Source organism: Tenebrio molitor, unplaced genomic scaffold, assembly GCF_963966145.1.
Source record: "Tenebrio molitor unplaced genomic scaffold, icTenMoli1.1 SCAFFOLD_199, whole genome shotgun sequence".
NCBI lineage: Eukaryota > Metazoa > Arthropoda > Insecta > Coleoptera > Tenebrionidae > Tenebrio > Tenebrio molitor.
The window spans coordinates 1-14139 of NW_027184115.1; the positions used below are offsets into that span (position 1 = coordinate 1).

The 14139-nt window shown below is 40.6% G+C and overlaps 6 pseudogenes; all 6 read left to right on the forward strand.

Moving 5' to 3' along the window:
- LOC138140751 (large subunit ribosomal RNA) lies at positions 1-2017 on the forward strand (annotated as a pseudogene; the record flags this gene model as incomplete).
- A 105-nt stretch (positions 2018-2122) lies between these two features.
- Positions 2123-2242, forward strand: LOC138140741 (5S ribosomal RNA; annotated as a pseudogene).
- A 2550-nt stretch (positions 2243-4792) lies between these two features.
- Positions 4793-7728, forward strand: LOC138140746 (large subunit ribosomal RNA; annotated as a pseudogene).
- A 105-nt stretch (positions 7729-7833) lies between these two features.
- Positions 7834-7953, forward strand: LOC138140743 (5S ribosomal RNA; annotated as a pseudogene).
- Positions 7954-10503: 2550 nt separating this feature from the next.
- Positions 10504-13439, forward strand: LOC138140747 (large subunit ribosomal RNA; annotated as a pseudogene).
- A 102-nt stretch (positions 13440-13541) lies between these two features.
- Positions 13542-13661, forward strand: LOC138140748 (5S ribosomal RNA; annotated as a pseudogene).
- The last annotated feature ends 478 nt before the right edge of the window (positions 13662-14139 follow it).

Sequence of the window (14139 nt, forward strand, 5' to 3'; positions counted from 1 at the left end):
GTAAGCAGAACTGGCGATGAGGGATGCTCCTACCGTTTAGCAAAGGTGCCTAAGTAGATGCAAACGAGACACCCAAAAGATGTTACTTCATTGAGACAGCAGGACGGTGGTCATGGAAGTCGAAATCCGCTAAGGAGTGTGTAACAACTCACCTGCCGAATGAAGCAGCTCTGAAAATGGATGGCGCTGAAGCATCTCACCGATTCTAAACCAGATTTCAAAAGCTGAAGTCTGTGTAGGAGGGCGTGAGAATTGCAATTACAGTCATGTGTGAACGTGATTTGAGCGATTCTTAGTGCAGATCTTGGTGGTAGTAATTAAAGTTGTGTGAAACACACAACGGCCGTGTGGAATAGGGTTCCGAGAGAACAGTAATTGTGCTCGGGTGAGTCGGTCCTAAGGCAGGTCATGTTGATTCTAAATCTATTTGATTTTTGCCGAAAGGAATAACGGTTGATATTCCGTTACTAAAAACGATAGTTTGGTGACAAAAAGTGATTGATTCTTCAGATAGTTTGGCAGCAGGCGCTTGCGACGCTTGACAATGACTTGAATCTTTTGAATTGATTTAGTTAGCGAAAAAGATAAAAAGTCGGACATGTTCTATTCTCAATGGAATCTTACGCCAACCTATTTGAACCTTGAAATTTCGATTACTATTTACTATTGTTGATAACCGTACCCTAAACCGCATCAGGTCTCCAAGGTTAATAGCCTATGGTTAAGTGGAATAAAGTAGATGAGGGAAGTCGGCAAATTCGATCTGTAACTTTGGAAAAAGGATTGGCTCTGGACGTCAGTGACTTAACTTGTTAAGTTACAATTATGACATATCCAGAACTGGTGTTGACTAGAGGAATCTGACTGTTTAATTAAAACAAAGCATTGTGTAAAGTTGAAAAACTATACACGCAATGTGATTTCTGCCCAGTGCTCTGAATGTTATTGTGATGAGATTCGCATAAGCGCGGGTAAACGGCGGGAGTAACTATGACTCTCTTAAGGTAGCCAAATGCCTCGTCGTCTAATTAATGACGTGCATGAATGGATCAATGAGATTCCTACTGTCCCCAACTACTATCCAGTGAAACCACAGCCAAGGGAACGGGCTTGGCAATATAAGCGGGGAAAGAAGACCCTGTTGAGCTTGACTCTAGTTTGATATTGTAAAACTACTTGGAAGATGTAGCATACGTGGGAGCATCTAATGCGACAGTGAAATACCACGGCTTCTAATGTGGCTTTGCTCACTCGGAATTAGTGAGTCTGCTTTGCAGATACTCGAATCTAAAGTGTAAATGACATTCACTGAGGACATTATCAAATGGGGAGTTTGGCTGGGGCGGCACATCTGCTAAACATCAACGCAGATGCCCTAAGGTTAACTCAAAGAGAACAGAAATCTCTTGTAGACCGAAAGGAGAAAAGTTAGCATTATTCGGATTTGTATCATCAATAAGAATTGCGAAAGCATGGCCTATCGATCCTTTAAGCCCAGAAAGATTCTGGCTAGAGGTGACGGAAAAGTTACCACAGGGATAACTGGCTTGTGGCAGCCAAGCGTTCATAGCGACGTTGCTTTTTGATCCTTCGATGTCGGCTCTTCCTATCATTGAGTTGCAGAAGTCTCAAAGTGTCGGATTGTTCACCCGTTAATAGGGAACGTGAGCTGGGTTTAGACCGTCGTGAGACAGGTTAGTTTTATCCTACTTATACACGCATCAAAAGAGTTAATCAACTTAGTACGAGAGGAACCGTTGATTCAAACCGCTGGTTAAGCGTTTGACTGTAAAGTCAAAGACGCAAAGCTACGTTTGATGGATAATGACTGAACGCCTCTAAGTCAAAATCCTAACTTGAGAAAGGATGTATTAGTCTGTAAAGGTCAGATACTAAATTGAAAGACTTTACGATTAGTTATGATATCAAAATACGATTGATACTCAAGTAGACGTTGTACATTTGAGAGCAGTCTTTGAACTGCGATCAATTGAGGCTTAACACTTGAATTTCAAACGTCCACTTTGGGTATCGTCAAGTGTCATGCTTCACGATCTCCTCAGTCCTGCATCAAACGGTTGGGACTTGACGATATCATCCAACGTCGGCGGTTGATATATCAGCTGCCGACCACACTATGTTTAATCTGCGGGATCCCTTTCGAACTCCATTGCTAAGAAACATAAGGCCTGTGTAGTACCGGTCTAGGGGACTAACCGGGAACGACAAGGAGTTGGCAGCTTATTAAGCAAAAAAATATAGTATCGTCAAGTCCAAATAAAATAGTATCGTCAAGTCCGAAAAAAAGTATCGTCAAGTTAAAAAAAAATAGTATCGTCAAGTCCGAAAAAAAGTATCGTCAAGTTCAAAAAAAATAGTATCGTCAAGTCCGAAAAAAAAGGTATCGTCAAGTTCAAAAAAAATAGTATCGTCAAGTCCGAAAAAAAAGTATCGTCAAGTCCGAAAAAAAAGTATCTGTCAAGTCCTAAAAAAAAGTATCGTCAAGTTCAAAAAAAAAAGTATCGTCAAGTCCAAAAAAAAAAAAGGTATCGTCAAGTGCGGGACAAAAGTGCGGAAAAAAATTGTTTTGGCCGGAGAGGTTCGGTTCAGTCTTTTAATATATATATATAGGGGCAAGTGAAAACTGGCCCAAAAAATAGGAAGAGTGAAAAAGTGTAAAATTTGATTGGTTAATGCTGTGAGTAAAAAGGACAGACAAAGAGATACTCTAGAAGGGTGTTTATTGATTTATTGGAGCAGTAGTAAGAATGATGGTATTGTCTTGAACATACTAACATACTTAATCATTAAGTAATCTGGTTGATCCTGCCAGTAGTCATATGCTTGTTTGAAAGATTAAGCCATGCAAGTCTAAGTATAAGTTTTCACACGACGAAACTGCGAATAGCTCATTAAAACACTTATTATAACAATGAGACAATTCTTCAATGGATATCCATGGAAAATCTGAAGCTAATACATGTCGCATTTCATGCGTGATTGGTCTTTAGTAAAACTCGGTAGCACTTATGTGCTCTAGGTGATCGGATAGACTCAGATATCGCTTTAGCGAGGACTCATTTCAGTTTGTGACCTATCAGCTTGGTTGGTAAGGTATTGGCTTACCAAGGCTATTACAGGTGACGGGGAATTAGGGTTTGATTCCGGAGAGGGAGCCTGAGAGACGGCTACCACATCTAAGGGTGGCAGCAGGCGCGCAAATTACTCAGTCCCGACACGGGGAGGTAGTGAACAAAAATAGTGGCATAAAGCAAATTGTTTTATGACTGCAATGAGTGAAAATTACATCGTTTCACGAGTAACAATTGGAGGGCAAGTCTGGTGCCAGCAGCCGCGGTAATTCCAGCTCCAATAGCATATATTTGAGTTGCTGCAGTTAAAGCGTCCGTAGTTAGATATCAATTGGTTTGAAAGCAACCTGCAAAGGATGCAACTTAAACCTTTAACTTGTTACCTTGAGAAAATGGAGGCGCCTAAGGCACGCGATATGTGTGAACTATCTAGCATGGAATAGCACATTTAAACTGTCAATAAACATGCCGAATGTTTGTTGATTAGGATGATTGATAAGGGCAGTCGGGGACACTTGTACTTGCTGGAGAGAGGTGAAATTCTGAGACCCGGCAAAGACACTCAAATGCGAAAGCTTTTGTCCAGAATGTTCCTGTTAATCAAGGACTAAAGTTGGGGGATCGAAGACGATTAGATACCGTCGTAGTCCCAACCGTAAACCATGCCGACTGATCGTTGGTTAGAAGTCTGTATTCTTTTCAGCGTTCGAAAGAAATTGAAGTTTTTGGGCCCTGGGGGGAGTATGGTTGCAAGACTGAAACTTAAAGGAATTGACGGAAGGGCACCACCAGGAGTGGAGCTTGCGGCTTAATTCGACTCAACGCGTGAAATTTTACCAGGTCCGGACATAGTTATGATTGACAAACTAAAAGATTTTTCTAAATTCTATGGGTGGTGGTGCATGGCCGTTCTTAGTCGGTGAGGTGACTTGTCTGGTTTATTCCGATAACGGACGAGACCTTGACCTTTAATTCTCGACTGTTATCTTAAATGGAAGAGTCTTAAAGGGACTCAATGTTCCAAACATTGGGAAGATCAAGGCAATAACAGGTCTGTGATGCCCTTAGATAACCTGGGCTGCACGTGTGCTACAATAACATGCACAACGAGTACCAATATCGAAACGATGTTGTGAATCTTCAAAGCGTGTTAAGGTGGGGATTGTCGGTTGTAATTGTCCGTCATAAACGAGGAATTCCTAGTAAGCGCAAGTCATTATCTTGAGTTGATTTCGTCCCTGCCCTTTGTACACACCGCCCGTCGCTTCAACCGATTGGATGGTTAGGTGAATTTTGTGGATCGAAAGACTTCGGTCTATTGTGAAACAACGTGAGCCTAACTGTTTAGAGGATGAAGAAGTCGTAACACGGTATCCGTAGGTGAACCTGCGGATGGATTATTTAATAACAATAACAACGTTGAAAATATGATTCTGATTACTAATTCATTCTTTGTAAATTAAAAGCGATAATGGTGGATGACTAGACCTTTGAAATGATGAAGAACGTGTTAAGATACGATAACTCGCGACCATCATTGATTGGATGTAGACATTTTGAATTCTAAGGTAAATTAGCTTCGCTGATTTACATCGGCAAATCTGTGACAATTTGATTCATTAGCAGGAAAAATATGTTTGATAGACATACTCCAACTGGCATAGTCTTATATGTAAATATCGATTTGCCACCAGTCAGTTTTTGTCCAGATCTGTTGAGAGCTACCAGCTGAATTTAAGCATATTAATAAGCTGAGGAAAAGAAATCAACTGAGATTCTTTTATTAGCGGCGAGCGAAAAAAGAAAATGCCAAAGTGTTAATCTCTATCGAGAGTTGTACACTAAGGGGTAACGAGCATCATGACAGTCTAAACAATTTGAATGTTGTTGAATAAATGATGATACGTCATTAGGGCTGTCTATGTTGTTTGTTAAAGTCCATTTATTAGAGTAGCGCTTCTTGAGAGTGAAGTGTGAAAGGTGGTGATCTTCACCGAAGCATAAATACTGTCAAAGGATCGATAGCGAACAAGTACCGTGAGGGAAAGTTGAAAAGATCTCTGAAAGGAGTATCAAAAGACCTGAAACCATGATCGTGGAAGCTAATTGACACGTAAACGTAGATCTCTTTTGAGGAAGTTATCTATTCACGTTAAGATTAGACCCGTCTTGAAACACGGACCAAGGAGTTGTTCACTATTGCGAGCAGAACAGTGATAAACTGGAATGCGTAGAGAAATCAAAGTGATTTTCAAAACAGACCAATAATCTATTGAGTTAGAGTAGTAGTGATCAGACCCGAAAGATGGTGATCTATGCTTGAATAAGGTGAAGTCAGAAGAAATTCTGATGGAAGCTTTAAGCGATACTGACGTGCAAATCGTTCGTAAAATTCGAGTATAGGGGCGAAAGACTAATCGAACCATCTAGTAGCTGGTTCCCTCCGAAGTTTCCCTCAGGATAGCTGAAAATAGTAAAGTTGAAACTGGTAAAGACAATGATTAGAGGATCCGGAGGCCTTTTGGCCTTTGACCTATTCTCAAACTTGAAATAGTTTCGAAGGTATTTGATTTAATTTCGAATGCTTTATCAATTATATTTTCAAGTGGGCCAATTTTGGTAAGCAGAACTGGCGATGAGGGATGCTCCTACCGTTTAGCAAAGGTGCCTAAGTAGATGCAAACGAGACACCCAAAAGATGTTACTTCATTGAGACAGCAGGACGGTGGTCATGGAAGTCGAAATCCGCTAAGGAGTGTGTAACAACTCACCTGCCGAATGAAGCAGCTCTGAAAATGGATGGCGCTGAAGCATCTCACCGATTCTAAACCAGATTTCAAAAGCTGAAGTCTGTGTAGGAGGGCGTGAGAATTGCAATTACAGTCATGTGTGAACGTGATTTGAGCGATTCTTAGTGCAGATCTTGGTGGTAGTAATTAAAGTTGTGTGAAACACACAACGGCCGTGTGGAATAGGGTTCCGAGAGAACAGTAATTGTGCTCGGGTGAGTCGGTCCTAAGGCAGGTCATGTTGATTCTAAATCTATTTGATTTTTGCCGAAAGGAATAACGGTTGATATTCCGTTACTAAAAACGATAGTTTGGTGACAAAAAGTGATTGATTCTTCAGATAGTTTGGCAGCAGGCGCTTGCGACGCTTGACAATGACTTGAATCTTTTGAATTGATTTAGTTAGCGAAAAAGATAAAAAGTCGGACATGTTCTATTCTCAATGGAATCTTACGCCAACCTATTTGAACCTTGAAATTTCGATTACTATTTACTATTGTTGATAACCGTACCCTAAACCGCATCAGGTCTCCAAGGTTAATAGCCTATGGTTAAGTGGAATAAAGTAGATGAGGGAAGTCGGCAAATTCGATCTGTAACTTTGGAAAAAGGATTGGCTCTGGACGTCAGTGACTTAACTTGTTAAGTTACAATTATGACATATCCAGAACTGGTGTTGACTAGAGGAATCTGACTGTTTAATTAAAACAAAGCATTGTGTAAAGTTGAAAAACTATACACGCAATGTGATTTCTGCCCAGTGCTCTGAATGTTATTGTGATGAGATTCGCATAAGCGCGGGTAAACGGCGGGAGTAACTATGACTCTCTTAAGGTAGCCAAATGCCTCGTCGTCTAATTAATGACGTGCATGAATGGATCAATGAGATTCCTACTGTCCCCAACTACTATCCAGTGAAACCACAGCCAAGGGAACGGGCTTGGCAATATAAGCGGGGAAAGAAGACCCTGTTGAGCTTGACTCTAGTTTGATATTGTAAAACTACTTGGAAGATGTAGCATACGTGGGAGCATCTAATGCGACAGTGAAATACCACGGCTTCTAATGTGGCTTTGCTCACTCGGAATTAGTGAGTCTGCTTTGCAGATACTCGAATCTAAAGTGTAAATGACATTCACTGAGGACATTATCAAATGGGGAGTTTGGCTGGGGCGGCACATCTGCTAAACATCAACGCAGATGCCCTAAGGTTAACTCAAAGAGAACAGAAATCTCTTGTAGACCGAAAGGAGAAAAGTTAGCATTATTCGGATTTGTATCATCAATAAGAATTGCGAAAGCATGGCCTATCGATCCTTTAAGCCCAGAAAGATTCTGGCTAGAGGTGACGGAAAAGTTACCACAGGGATAACTGGCTTGTGGCAGCCAAGCGTTCATAGCGACGTTGCTTTTTGATCCTTCGATGTCGGCTCTTCCTATCATTGAGTTGCAGAAGTCTCAAAGTGTCGGATTGTTCACCCGTTAATAGGGAACGTGAGCTGGGTTTAGACCGTCGTGAGACAGGTTAGTTTTATCCTACTTATACACGCATCAAAAGAGTTAATCAACTTAGTACGAGAGGAACCGTTGATTCAAACCGCTGGTTAAGCGTTTGACTGTAAAGTCAAAGACGCAAAGCTACGTTTGATGGATAATGACTGAACGCCTCTAAGTCAAAATCCTAACTTGAGAAAGGATGTATTAGTCTGTAAAGGTCAGATACTAAATTGAAAGACTTTACGATTAGTTATGATATCAAAATACGATTGATACTCAAGTAGACGTTGTACATTTGAGAGCAGTCTTTGAACTGCGATCAATTGAGGCTTAACACTTGAATTTCAAACGTCCACTTTGGGTATCGTCAAGTGTCATGCTTCACGATCTCCTCAGTCCTGCATCAAACGGTTGGGACTTGACGATATCATCCAACGTCGGCGGTTGATATATCAGCTGCCGACCACACTATGTTTAATCTGCGGGATCCCTTTCGAACTCCATTGCTAAGAAACATAAGGCCTGTGTAGTACCGGTCTAGGGGACTAACCGGGAACGACAAGGAGTTGGCAGCTTATTAAGCAAAAAAATATAGTATCGTCAAGTCCAAATAAAATAGTATCGTCAAGTCCGAAAAAAAGTATCGTCAAGTTAAAAAAAAATAGTATCGTCAAGTCCGAAAAAAAGTATCGTCAAGTTCAAAAAAAATAGTATCGTCAAGTCCGAAAAAAAAGGTATCGTCAAGTTCAAAAAAAATAGTATCGTCAAGTCCGAAAAAAAAGTATCGTCAAGTCCGAAAAAAAAGTATCTGTCAAGTCCTAAAAAAAAGTATCGTCAAGTTCAAAAAAAAAAGTATCGTCAAGTCCAAAAAAAAAAAAGGTATCGTCAAGTGCGGGACAAAAGTGCGGAAAAAAATTGTTTTGGCCGGAGAGGTTCGGTTCAGTCTTTTAATATATATATATAGGGGCAAGTGAAAACTGGCCCAAAAAATAGGAAGAGTGAAAAAGTGTAAAATTTGATTGGTTAATGCTGTGAGTAAAAAGGACAGACAAAGAGATACTCTAGAAGGGTGTTTATTGATTTATTGGAGCAGTAGTAAGAATGATGGTATTGTCTTGAACATACTAACATACTTAATCATTAAGTAATCTGGTTGATCCTGCCAGTAGTCATATGCTTGTTTGAAAGATTAAGCCATGCAAGTCTAAGTATAAGTTTTCACACGACGAAACTGCGAATAGCTCATTAAAACACTTATTATAACAATGAGACAATTCTTCAATGGATATCCATGGAAAATCTGAAGCTAATACATGTCGCATTTCATGCGTGATTGGTCTTTAGTAAAACTCGGTAGCACTTATGTGCTCTAGGTGATCGGATAGACTCAGATATCGCTTTAGCGAGGACTCATTTCAGTTTGTGACCTATCAGCTTGGTTGGTAAGGTATTGGCTTACCAAGGCTATTACAGGTGACGGGGAATTAGGGTTTGATTCCGGAGAGGGAGCCTGAGAGACGGCTACCACATCTAAGGGTGGCAGCAGGCGCGCAAATTACTCAGTCCCGACACGGGGAGGTAGTGAACAAAAATAGTGGCATAAAGCAAATTGTTTTATGACTGCAATGAGTGAAAATTACATCGTTTCACGAGTAACAATTGGAGGGCAAGTCTGGTGCCAGCAGCCGCGGTAATTCCAGCTCCAATAGCATATATTTGAGTTGCTGCAGTTAAAGCGTCCGTAGTTAGATATCAATTGGTTTGAAAGCAACCTGCAAAGGATGCAACTTAAACCTTTAACTTGTTACCTTGAGAAAATGGAGGCGCCTAAGGCACGCGATATGTGTGAACTATCTAGCATGGAATAGCACATTTAAACTGTCAATAAACATGCCGAATGTTTGTTGATTAGGATGATTGATAAGGGCAGTCGGGGACACTTGTACTTGCTGGAGAGAGGTGAAATTCTGAGACCCGGCAAAGACACTCAAATGCGAAAGCTTTTGTCCAGAATGTTCCTGTTAATCAAGGACTAAAGTTGGGGGATCGAAGACGATTAGATACCGTCGTAGTCCCAACCGTAAACCATGCCGACTGATCGTTGGTTAGAAGTCTGTATTCTTTTCAGCGTTCGAAAGAAATTGAAGTTTTTGGGCCCTGGGGGGAGTATGGTTGCAAGACTGAAACTTAAAGGAATTGACGGAAGGGCACCACCAGGAGTGGAGCTTGCGGCTTAATTCGACTCAACGCGTGAAATTTTACCAGGTCCGGACATAGTTATGATTGACAAACTAAAAGATTTTTCTAAATTCTATGGGTGGTGGTGCATGGCCGTTCTTAGTCGGTGAGGTGACTTGTCTGGTTTATTCCGATAACGGACGAGACCTTGACCTTTAATTCTCGACTGTTATCTTAAATGGAAGAGTCTTAAAGGGACTCAATGTTCCAAACATTGGGAAGATCAAGGCAATAACAGGTCTGTGATGCCCTTAGATAACCTGGGCTGCACGTGTGCTACAATAACATGCACAACGAGTACCAATATCGAAACGATGTTGTGAATCTTCAAAGCGTGTTAAGGTGGGGATTGTCGGTTGTAATTGTCCGTCATAAACGAGGAATTCCTAGTAAGCGCAAGTCATTATCTTGAGTTGATTTCGTCCCTGCCCTTTGTACACACCGCCCGTCGCTTCAACCGATTGGATGGTTAGGTGAATTTTGTGGATCGAAAGACTTCGGTCTATTGTGAAACAACGTGAGCCTAACTGTTTAGAGGATGAAGAAGTCGTAACACGGTATCCGTAGGTGAACCTGCGGATGGATTATTTAATAACAATAACAACGTTGAAAATATGATTCTGATTACTAATTCATTCTTTGTAAATTAAAAGCGATAATGGTGGATGACTAGACCTTTGAAATGATGAAGAACGTGTTAAGATACGATAACTCGCGACCATCATTGATTGGATGTAGACATTTTGAATTCTAAGGTAAATTAGCTTCGCTGATTTACATCGGCAAATCTGTGACAATTTGATTCATTAGCAGGAAAAATATGTTTGATAGACATACTCCAACTGGCATAGTCTTATATGTAAATATCGATTTGCCACCAGTCAGTTTTTGTCCAGATCTGTTGAGAGCTACCAGCTGAATTTAAGCATATTAATAAGCTGAGGAAAAGAAATCAACTGAGATTCTTTTATTAGCGGCGAGCGAAAAAAGAAAATGCCAAAGTGTTAATCTCTATCGAGAGTTGTACACTAAGGGGTAACGAGCATCATGACAGTCTAAACAATTTGAATGTTGTTGAATAAATGATGATACGTCATTAGGGCTGTCTATGTTGTTTGTTAAAGTCCATTTATTAGAGTAGCGCTTCTTGAGAGTGAAGTGTGAAAGGTGGTGATCTTCACCGAAGCATAAATACTGTCAAAGGATCGATAGCGAACAAGTACCGTGAGGGAAAGTTGAAAAGATCTCTGAAAGGAGTATCAAAAGACCTGAAACCATGATCGTGGAAGCTAATTGACACGTAAACGTAGATCTCTTTTGAGGAAGTTATCTATTCACGTTAAGATTAGACCCGTCTTGAAACACGGACCAAGGAGTTGTTCACTATTGCGAGCAGAACAGTGATAAACTGGAATGCGTAGAGAAATCAAAGTGATTTTCAAAACAGACCAATAATCTATTGAGTTAGAGTAGTAGTGATCAGACCCGAAAGATGGTGATCTATGCTTGAATAAGGTGAAGTCAGAAGAAATTCTGATGGAAGCTTTAAGCGATACTGACGTGCAAATCGTTCGTAAAATTCGAGTATAGGGGCGAAAGACTAATCGAACCATCTAGTAGCTGGTTCCCTCCGAAGTTTCCCTCAGGATAGCTGAAAATAGTAAAGTTGAAACTGGTAAAGACAATGATTAGAGGATCCGGAGGCCTTTTGGCCTTTGACCTATTCTCAAACTTGAAATAGTTTCGAAGGTATTTGATTTAATTTCGAATGCTTTATCAATTATATTTTCAAGTGGGCCAATTTTGGTAAGCAGAACTGGCGATGAGGGATGCTCCTACCGTTTAGCAAAGGTGCCTAAGTAGATGCAAACGAGACACCCAAAAGATGTTACTTCATTGAGACAGCAGGACGGTGGTCATGGAAGTCGAAATCCGCTAAGGAGTGTGTAACAACTCACCTGCCGAATGAAGCAGCTCTGAAAATGGATGGCGCTGAAGCATCTCACCGATTCTAAACCAGATTTCAAAAGCTGAAGTCTGTGTAGGAGGGCGTGAGAATTGCAATTACAGTCATGTGTGAACGTGATTTGAGCGATTCTTAGTGCAGATCTTGGTGGTAGTAATTAAAGTTGTGTGAAACACACAACGGCCGTGTGGAATAGGGTTCCGAGAGAACAGTAATTGTGCTCGGGTGAGTCGGTCCTAAGGCAGGTCATGTTGATTCTAAATCTATTTGATTTTTGCCGAAAGGAATAACGGTTGATATTCCGTTACTAAAAACGATAGTTTGGTGACAAAAAGTGATTGATTCTTCAGATAGTTTGGCAGCAGGCGCTTGCGACGCTTGACAATGACTTGAATCTTTTGAATTGATTTAGTTAGCGAAAAAGATAAAAAGTCGGACATGTTCTATTCTCAATGGAATCTTACGCCAACCTATTTGAACCTTGAAATTTCGATTACTATTTACTATTGTTGATAACCGTACCCTAAACCGCATCAGGTCTCCAAGGTTAATAGCCTATGGTTAAGTGGAATAAAGTAGATGAGGGAAGTCGGCAAATTCGATCTGTAACTTTGGAAAAAGGATTGGCTCTGGACGTCAGTGACTTAACTTGTTAAGTTACAATTATGACATATCCAGAACTGGTGTTGACTAGAGGAATCTGACTGTTTAATTAAAACAAAGCATTGTGTAAAGTTGAAAAACTATACACGCAATGTGATTTCTGCCCAGTGCTCTGAATGTTATTGTGATGAGATTCGCATAAGCGCGGGTAAACGGCGGGAGTAACTATGACTCTCTTAAGGTAGCCAAATGCCTCGTCGTCTAATTAATGACGTGCATGAATGGATCAATGAGATTCCTACTGTCCCCAACTACTATCCAGTGAAACCACAGCCAAGGGAACGGGCTTGGCAATATAAGCGGGGAAAGAAGACCCTGTTGAGCTTGACTCTAGTTTGATATTGTAAAACTACTTGGAAGATGTAGCATACGTGGGAGCATCTAATGCGACAGTGAAATACCACGGCTTCTAATGTGGCTTTGCTCACTCGGAATTAGTGAGTCTGCTTTGCAGATACTCGAATCTAAAGTGTAAATGACATTCACTGAGGACATTATCAAATGGGGAGTTTGGCTGGGGCGGCACATCTGCTAAACATCAACGCAGATGCCCTAAGGTTAACTCAAAGAGAACAGAAATCTCTTGTAGACCGAAAGGAGAAAAGTTAGCATTATTCGGATTTGTATCATCAATAAGAATTGCGAAAGCATGGCCTATCGATCCTTTAAGCCCAGAAAGATTCTGGCTAGAGGTGACGGAAAAGTTACCACAGGGATAACTGGCTTGTGGCAGCCAAGCGTTCATAGCGACGTTGCTTTTTGATCCTTCGATGTCGGCTCTTCCTATCATTGAGTTGCAGAAGTCTCAAAGTGTCGGATTGTTCACCCGTTAATAGGGAACGTGAGCTGGGTTTAGACCGTCGTGAGACAGGTTAGTTTTATCCTACTTATACACGCATCAAAAGAGTTAATCAACTTAGTACGAGAGGAACCGTTGATTCAAACCGCTGGTTAAGCGTTTGACTGTAAAGTCAAAGACGCAAAGCTACGTTTGATGGATAATGACTGAACGCCTCTAAGTCAAAATCCTAACTTGAGAAAGGATGTATTAGTCTGTAAAGGTCAGATACTAAATTGAAAGACTTTACGATTAGTTATGATATCAAAATACGATTGATACTCAAGTAGACGTTGTACATTTGAGAGCAGTCTTTGAACTGCGATCAATTGAGGCTTAACACTTGAATTTCAAACGTCCACTTTGGGTATCGTCAAGTGTCATGCTTGACGATACTGCATAATATCCAGTCATGCATAATATCCGGCCCTGCTCCAACGTCGGCAGTTGATATATCAGCTGCCGACCACACTATGTTTAATCTGCGGGATCCCTTTCGAACTCCATTGCTAAGAAACATAAGGCCTGTGTAGTACCGGTCTAGGGGACTAACCGGGAACGACAAGGAGTTGGCAGCTTATTAAGCAAAAAATATAGTATCGTCAAGTCCAAATAAAATAGTATCGTCAAGTCCGAAAAAAAGTATCGTCAAGTCCGAATAAAAAGTATCGTCAAGTCCGAATAAAAAGTATCGTCAAGTCCGAAAAAAATAGTATCGTCAAGTCCGAAAAAAAAGTATCGTCAAGTCCAAAAAAAAAGTATCGTCAAGTCCAAAAAAAAAGTATCGTCAAGTCCAAAAAAAAGTATCGTCAAGTCCAAAAAAAAAAAGGTATCGTCAAGTCCAAAAAAAAAGTATCGTCAAGTCCAAAAAAAAGTATCGTCAAGTCCAAAAAAAAAAAAGGTATCGTCAAGTGCGGGACAAAAGTGCGGAAAAAAATTGTTTTGGCCGGAGAGGTTCGGTTCAGTCTTTTAATATATATATATAGGGGCAAGTGAAAACTGGCCCAAAAAATAGGAAGAGTGAAAAAGTGTAAAATTTGATTGGTTAATGCTGTG